We start from the raw sequence: 9,398 nt of genomic DNA, 5'->3' as shown, positions 1-9,398 counted from the left end.
ACAATGGGCGAGGTAAATTATGTAATTTTTTTCGTTAACAACCCTAAAACGTATATTACTTACTTCCAAAAATTTCAAAGCCGTATCGTTAATTTAAGGGGGGGAGAGGAAGTTCGCGAAATGACAGAAAAACGCCTCATTGTGTGCCACGCTCTCAACTTTAGGTTCTTTGAGGTGCGTTCTAAATTTGTTTCCCCCAATTGTAATATCCAGTGTATTTGTAATGTATAACTATGCAGAAACATGTATTGATAAGTCTGGTAACCGAGCAGGATACTACGTCTACCTACCTTGCCTCCATCTTAAGCATACCGATCTCCCTCATCTCATCAGTACCCATTGTCACTGCGGTAAGGTTTTTTGAGCATCAATGATTGATACTTTCGTTTTGGTGTCTTCAGTGAAACATTGAAGGGTAAAATATCAATAAATAACAACTGACTCGCTACATTCAGGTTTGAGCGTTGGACTGTCGCAGTGCGTTCTAAATTAAGTAAAATGTAAAATAATGTATACCGTTAAGGCTTTTAACAAGATCTTAAGGTACCTACTAAACAATTGATCTACAAAAATAACTCACCTTTGAATAAAGGCAAAAAAGTAAAAAATCTTGAAATTGGCTATTGCAAATTAAATATTGAGCTAACCTTTTCTGTTATCTGCACTATATGACAGATGTTAGCAATCGCCCATTGACTACAGTTTTCCCTAAAAATTGGGTTTATTCCGTCGGTTCTTATATATCTAATGAAGGTTTCAACCATTTAAACGTCCAAGGAATCCATTTCTGAATTCCATTTTGGTCAAAAAATCATCGGCTGACTCAATATTTACATTTAAAAAGCGGCTGCCAATTTCTTATGGAGAAATACATTGTAAGTGATGAAACGACCAGCTTTATTGATTTACGTAAGTACTTTTTCAATTGAATTTCATTCATTGAATTCAATTTCATTTGAATTTCTTTTTTTCTCTAATCCTCCTATGTTTGCGCCTCTCTGTGGTGAAAGAATCTTGTCCATTAACTTTGTAAGCGGATCCTTGAATTTTGCTGTGCAGGTCTAGGTATGGTCGTAAGAGCCCGCGTAAAAAAAAAACAAATAGTGAACTCCTACACAATGTGTTGATAAGGCGCGTCATTAACTCGCACATATCAACCCCTTTAGTTTTCATTTAGGTACAGAGATTTCAAAATAGGCAAGCAGCACGACAAGAGAATTCACGATCCAACACTGCGAGGTCAACAACGCACCTTGACGAGACCGTGTATTGTGAATGCAGAAAGCTATTCCAACGAATTTTTTTTGATCTGTCTAAAGCAAAATCTTACCAGATTCTTGAAGCAAAGTGCTACGGAATAATTTAAGCAAAGAAAGGACAAATTCTGTCGAACTCCTGAAAGATAAAGTCGATTTAAGAGTACCTATTTTGGGGCTAAAATACCCAAATCACCGTTAGTTTAAATCCCGTTATATTACTGAAAAGAAATTGACTCGATATAAATGCAATTGCATTAAATATGTCTTGATTTTGTTATTTTAAACGTCTTTCCATGCACAGAAGCTCAATCATGTCCATGCTTTATTCATTCATGAATCGAAAGTAAGAAATCTACAACCCGAAAATCTACCGATTTGCCGTAAAATATCGCAGAAACTTGATATACCACATCGATGTACCTACTCGTTGAATTTACGAATCAATTTCGTGAGTGCACATATGTAAAAGCCAATATGCTATAGTCATTTTGGGTGCATTTATTTTTCATGAAACAATAAGAAGTAATTTCAATCCCGAAAAACCATAAATTTTCCGTATAAAATCGAAAAAATTAAAATACCTATGTCCACTCCCTGACGTGGAAAATTAGATTCTACGTGTGAATTGCTTATGGACCTATCGACATGCTGAACAGAAACCATGTGTGGACACGGGTAGAAGTCCGCGGCAACATCAATTCAACAGACAAACGGCAAAAATTAGATCGGATTTTAGCCACTTTGCCCGCCGCTCCTCGTTATTTACTAACCGTTCCCATACTCATCTCAAAATTTTTCTCAGAGCTTTGTGTTATTATCAGCTTCAGTTTAAACCCCATTTCGATGGCCCAAAAAGCAAGCCATTTTTGAAGGGTTCTATGAGAAGTTCGTGATAATATCGGCTCTCAGGAAATCACCTCATGGCTAAAACTGGTGAAACGTTTGAGGGCTTAAAATAATCGTATTCAAGAAACTAAGGCATTAAACTATGGAGTCAATTTCTTTTTAATAATATAACGGGATTTACTACCGTTGATTTCGCTATTACCTATAGCCCCAGAATACTTTTAAAGCGCCTTTACGTTCCATGCAGAATCTCGACGGACTTTTTTTTTTTTTTTGGGGGGGGGGGGGGGCTTAAACGACTCAAGAGACACTGTAGTTAAAAATATAAAGAATTTTCGATTTGGACATACAGGGTTATTCAAAAGTTACATACCACTGGCCATAACTTTAGTTCTAATTATGATATCGATTTGCGGTTTGTGGCGTCCTTCCTCATATCGAGGGGGAAACTTTTTGAGGTACTTTTCAGTTCTTCACCTCCCCAGGGGGAGGGGGGGCGGGGGGCAACTCAAAAATTTCAAATGGCAACCCCCATCATGTGATACATCGTTAGAAAGAGCATGAAAAAAGAAAATTTTTGGCGCAAACCGGAAGTCGATCTGACCCCCCTGTCAAAAGTTAGGGGGGTCCAAAGGTTATTTAGGGGGTCCGTACCTTCATTTTTTAGAGTAGCTTCGGCAGCTCTTGGACATACCGTTTCTCTTTTCAAAGAGTCCTCGAATACCCCAAGTCTGATACCGAAGTCTTCATATTGCCCCCGGGCCACCACAGCCCCCCCCCCCCGTAGGGGGGGATGGGCCTGTTACAATGAAACATTGCATTAAAATGCGAAAAGTCACAGAAGAGCTTCAAACTTAGTATCAAATCCGAGTGGAACTTCTTGCCAATGCTAACGCAAACGCAGCCTGCGACTTTAAAGTGAGTTTTCAAAACTCTTAGCCCCCTGCCCCCCCCCCTCATTTTTGGTTGCAGAGCGGGAAATTCACTACAAATAATGCCCGAAACTAATGTCCAACTTGAGGAGGACCCTTGAAACGTTGCAATCAGTCGGAGAATTGAAATAAAAGGACTGCCACCCCCTTAAAGTGCGGAAACATCCAAAACACCCCCGTTGCCCCTCTCATTTTTCGTTGCGGAGCGGGTAAAAACCGGGAAAATCGCCAGAAATGATGCCCCGGTTCTTACCAGCTCTGCAACAAAAAAAGAGGGGGGCAGCGGGGGTTTTATGGATGTTTCCGTCCTTAAATTGGGCGGCAGTTCCTGTGTTGCAGTTCTCCGACTGAGCGCATCGTTTCAAGGGTTCTCGTCAAGTTCTACAGTGGTTTCGGGCATCATTTCTGGCGATTTTCCCGGTTTTTACCCGCTCCGCAACGAAAAATGAGGGGGGCAGCGGGGGTGTTTTGGATGTTTCCGCACTTTAAGGGGGTGGCAGTCCTTTTATTTCAATTCTCCGACTGATCGCAACGTTTCAAGGGTCCTCCTCAAGTTGGACATTAGTTTCGGGCATTATTTGTAGTGAATTTCCCGGTTTTTACCCGCTCTGCAACCAAAAATGAGGGGGGGGGGGCAGGGGGCTAAGAGTTTTGAAAACTCCCTTTAAAGTCGCAGGCTGCGTTTGCGTTAACATTGGCAAGAAGTTCCACTCGGATTTGATACTAAGTTTGAAGCTCTTCTGTGACTTTTCGCATTTTAATGCAATGTTTCATTGTAACAGGCCCATCCCCCCCTACGGGGGGGGGGCTGTGGTGGCCCGGGGGCAATATGAAGACTTCGGTATCAGACTTGGGGTATTCGAGGACTCTTTGAAAAGAGAAACGGTATGTCCAAGAGCTGCCGAAGCTACTCTAAAAAATGAAGGTACGGACCCCCTAAATAACCTTCGGACCCCCCTAACTTTTGACAGGGGGGTCAGATCGACTTCCGGTTTGCGCCAAAAATTTTCTTTTTTCATGCTCTTTCTAACGATGTATCACATGATGGGGGTTGCCATTTGAAATTTTTGAGTTGCCCCCCGCCCCCCCTCCCCCTGGGGGGGTGAAGAACTGAAAAGTACCTCAAAAAGTTTCCCCCTCGATATGAGGAAGGACGCCACAAACCGCAAATCGATATCATAATTAGAACTAAAGTTATGGCCAGTGGTGCGTAACTTTTGAATAACCCTGTATAAAACATGTTTAGCTCGTTGAGGCACACTGTGTATTGTATGGAGTACTGCTGCTATTCTGCCGTGCTAAGGAAAAACGCCGTATGAGCCTTCAGGCGTTGCCAAATTTCCTCAGGCAAATCACTAATTTATAGGAACATTTTTGAATATTTTTCCACCAATTTCTCAGATAATTTTGTTTGTAATTTGATCTAAAGTGTCTGCCATTTTCAAAGGAATAAATGTATAATTTTCCTTAAAAATAAAAATTTTATCGAAGGAAATTTGGTGACTATCGAATGCTCATACGGCGTTCTTCCTTAGCACGGCAGTATTCGACCCTTGTCTTCAGGTCAAAATTCTTACAGGGAAGCCCCTTGCAAGAGGCGAATTTTTTTGTAATTACTCCCAATTTTTTTTTCCGTTATATAATGGAACTAGCAACCAGCCCGTGCTTCGCACGGTGATAAACCGTCATTAATGAAATTACACCATGTTATAACAATAACTTTTGTATTAATATATTTTACTATACCTATTATGCCCATATTTATATTTTTTAATATAATTATTCAGAAGCTACAAAATATTTTTACATGTGGGGGCTGTTGTTGTACCCATCAGCAAAAACAAAAAACATGTTTGCGAGTATCAATTTTGTAAATATGGTAGTAATTTATAGACCCAGCAGTCTTGAAATTAAAAAATAAATAACTGTTGTAAGAAGATGTATTTATTAATTTCAATAAATAAAAAAGGCAAATTTTGAGATGTTGCTCTACACTAAAAACATTAAATGAAAAATCATACAAAAGAATAAACTTAAAAAATATAAAATCATGAGTGTGACAGACATTTTGAGATCTTGCGCTAGACCTAAAAAAGTAGTCAAGTTATTTATTTTAATTGAATAGCAACTTGAATTGACAATAAATTTTGAAAGAAGATATAACATGCTCTGAAATTTTGGAAATTGGAATTGGAATTTTGAATTTATCATCATTTAATAACAATTTAAATTTATAATCTGGAAAAATTAAATTATTCCGGAAAATAATTTCGGACTTTTAATGTGAAGTACCAGTATTGTGATGCCTTGCATTTCAAAAAAGAGGAGGTGAACGGCCATTTTAACAGATGCTGTCATAATGGTCTTCTCAGACTTGCCGAGCCTGGAATCGAAGACCAACTTCGCGACCTCTTCTCCAAACCTATTTTCATGACCAACATTTTGAGGTACAACAGTTGTATGGCTTTTGCATCTCTGTCTGCTTCCGAAGCTCATATAATTTTGAACCAAATCTTCTGCTATTGAATACGAAAAATCATGGAGAATTTAAGTTTTATGTTGACCAGCTTCTCGAAAGAAAAATAAAATTTCTAAGGAAGTCTGCAACGTCGCAAAAGAAGAAACGTCGTCTCTCATTTTGCCCAAAAATATGTATGTATAAAATTGAAGGCATTATGACTGGCCTCTCTCAACTTATATTCGTATGTAACGATAAACAATGGGACGCGTTTGCTACGGCGCCTTGATACAACTATATAACCTCGACGGATGTCTGTATTGCGTTCAAAAAATTGAAGGCGTTTTGACCCCCTGCTCATACTACCTGTAGTTGATTCGATCGACAAACGCGTTGGTCGGCGGTGACGGGGACTTGATGCATTTTTTTAAACTTGATGGATGTCCGTATCGCACGACTGAAGTGCGAAACCACGTATCTCCGTTGCGGTGTTTCAAAATTTCCCGTTCCTAATTCATCCCTTCCATGAGAAACAATCCAAATTTACGACTATAAATTTTGAACCAAATCTTCTGCAATCGCATACGAAAAATCATGGAGAATTTAAGTTTTTTTGTTAACCAGCTTCTCGAAAGAAAAATAAAATTTCAAAGAAAGTCTGCAACGTCGCAAATGGAGAAACGTCGTCTCTCATTTTGCCCAAAAATATGTATATATAAAATTGATGGCATCATGACTGGCCTCTCTCAACTTATATTCGTCTGTAACGAAAAACAATGGGACGCGTTTGCTACGGCGCCTTGATACAACTATACAACCTCGACGGATGTCCGTATTGCGTTCAAAAAATTGAAGGCGTTTAGACCCCCTGCTCATACTACCTGTAGTTGATTCGATCGACAAACGCGTTGGTCGGCGGTGACGGGGACTTGATGCATTTTTTTAAACTTGATGGATGTCCGTATCGCACGACTGAAGTGCGAAACCACGTATCTCCGTTGCGGTGTTTCAAAATTTCCGTTCTTAAATCATCTCTTCCATGAGAAACAATCCAAATTTACGACTTTAAATTTTGAACCAAATTTTCTGCTATCGAATACGAAAAATCATTGAGAATTTAAGTTTTATGATGACCAGCTTCTCGATGGAAAACTAAAATTTCAATAATTTTTCCATCACAATACTGGCACTTCACATTTAAAAGTCCGAAATTATTTTCCGGATAATCATTTTCGATAATATTATCAGTGCTCTGCCGAAATGAATTGAGGTTATTTCCTTGTTCACCCCTACGTCGTACATTATCTATCTCACTGAGATAGCCATCATGCCGCACTTTGCGTCGCGCGGATAAATTGCGAGAAACATTGCCACGCTTCGCCGGACGCCCACGTTTTCGACTCCGATCCATTCTCAATATTAAAACGAATACGCGCACTTTACTAAAAATTCGAGATTCTTCATACACGACAAATATTAACAAAATTCAAAAGACGACGCGCACTGTACGAAAAAATCGGAATTCTTCATAAACGACGAATATCCATGACGACGAACGCCTCGGGCAGCCGAGTCATCAGGTGACCGAGAACGAACAATTTCGTGAAATTACAGATTTCGTGATTTCGGCAACACTGCTCCGGTTCGGAATCTCCAAAATTAGACAGAAAAAACAGCTGATCGAGACGCAATAAAAGAAGGGAAACCACGACGACCAGACGACGACGATCGATCGCGCAACACCGCTCTAACACACGGGTCACCCTATTTTAGCGTGTTTTCAACCCTTAGAATCAAAATTTCGAAAATCGGACGACGAATTGCACCCCTTCAGCACGAACCGCACATGCGTACAAAGTTTCAAGGAAATCCGCCTTCGGGAAGTCGCTGAAACATTGGGTACAAAATTGGGGCCTCTCCTTTATAGTTTTAAATTGCTTGTCAAATTCTGAGGTCAATTACATTTAATTGTAATTTATACACTTCTTTTTTTTCAGTGGCGTGGCGTGACTATATCCGGTAGGCGTTCGGTAGGAGTGTTAACTTTAGGACGGAGGGGGGGGGCTCAGAAAGGTTCACTCCCCTTCCTTAAAGGGGAGTGCGGGGGGCCTCCCCCGGAAACTTTTTAAAAAATGAAGCCGCAAGAACACGATTTTAACCCTTTCTGGTGAAAATTGTGCCGGTAAATTGTCATTGAAATTTTGTTCCTTTTACTGATCGTTTTCCTGTAATTTATTTTGTTAAATGATAACGTATTTTCGCAACACGCACCTGCAGAGAGAGGTGGGAGAGGGAGACTGGGAAACTGGGAGATGCGGCCCGCAGGCGCAGGGGGGAAGCGGAGAGCGAATCGCGGCATAGAGGAAATTCGGCGGTTCGCAAACCCCTGCGGACCACTGCTATAGGAAACACCTGGACTGATGAGCAGCTCTTTTCTCTCGTTCTTTTCCCCTCCCTTTTCTCTTTGCTGTGTTCCCTCCGCGAGCGCGGTCCGCACTCGTCTCCGAACCCAATGCTCACGCTCCGCTCTGCGCCGCGCGCCGGTGCCTCTCTTCTCTCGTGTACCCTTTGGCCCTTCATCATTGCACCCAGGCTCTCTCTCCTCACCGTACGCAGATCATCCAGGTTCGGTAGCCGGTGCGGACCACGCGTCACAGGATTTTCTCTCTCCGCCGCGCCACATGCCGATGTCGGAAGCCAAGCGCCCGATACTTATTTGCGATCTACTATTCACAATTTTGTATTGCTTCCCACATTCTTAGCCATAATTTATTAATTGTTTCAAAATATTTTAGGGTGTTCGGCGAACACTGCGAACCTATGGACGCCACGCCACTGTTTTTTTTCCCCCTTCATTTTATTTTTTGCATGGGGAGGTCGAGGTTTTGTTGGTCTTTTCGGATTTCGAATACTGTAATTTCTCTTCTATTTGGCCGATATTTATGAATGAGACCTCTTTTAATTCGTGTTTTAACGGAGAGTAAGGAAAAAATTGCTAAAAACACGCGAAACAATTTTTTTTGAAAATTGGACGAATCCTAGCGTGCCGGTGAAATGGTTAATCGAGCGTAAGTAAAAGGGTCTCGGCGACCGCTCGCCGGGAGCCGGGTTTTATTGTTTCTTTCGAGAAGCCGACGCTAGAATCAGGTGCGCGGGGAAGAGAGGGGTAGGTAGATTTCTATATGTGCGCAAGTAGCTTCCTGTATGAGCCACGTTTAGCATATGGTCTAACGAGGTCAGCTCGAGGCTCATCACAGATTGCACTTACGGCTGCCCTGGCTGGCCCTGGCTATCAGAGCAGTGGTACCAAATTTTGAAAAGCATAACAGGGGCGTGGAGATCTGTCAAAGCAACGTTATGAACAAAACGGAGGAGTGACATTCTCATTCGGAGAGTGCCGAACTGCTCAGCCATCCTCGAATCAGTTCCTTAGCTTCTGCTTATATATGCATATTTTAAATTAGCGCGGCGTATTCTTTGGTTGTTTTTAAAAAAACCAAGTAACGTAGACTCTTGGTATTCATCACACATAAACTAGATAGCCCCAGAATCAGAAAAAACTTTAAATCATAATTATTGACGGATAAGTAAACTTTTTACACGCTTTGGAAAATCTCAGAAGTTCGCGGTAGTCACTTTTCGGTAGGGAACTAAGGGACTCGGTTATTGTATCGAGTGGGGGGTCGAAACGATCGCAAAGGCGGTATACTACGTATACGCGCCAAAATACAACTCAGTCAAATGATGGTAGCTTTGAACAAGGGAGCTCCTTTGTTACACGCCTGTAGCGTAGAAATTAACATCCTTTAAAAGTCAAAAGGTTCTCTCCGTTAGATGATCGAATTTGGACAAGCACTCCTAAGTCCAAACAGAACATGATTATTGTTTGGCCCTGTAACCTAT

The sequence above is a fragment of the Bemisia tabaci genome, chromosome 1, assembly GCF_918797505.1.
Source record: "Bemisia tabaci chromosome 1, PGI_BMITA_v3".
Taxonomy (NCBI): Eukaryota; Metazoa; Arthropoda; class Insecta; order Hemiptera; family Aleyrodidae; genus Bemisia; species Bemisia tabaci.
The sequence above is the reverse complement of the archived record's forward strand: the minus strand, read 5'-3'. Positions refer to the sequence as shown.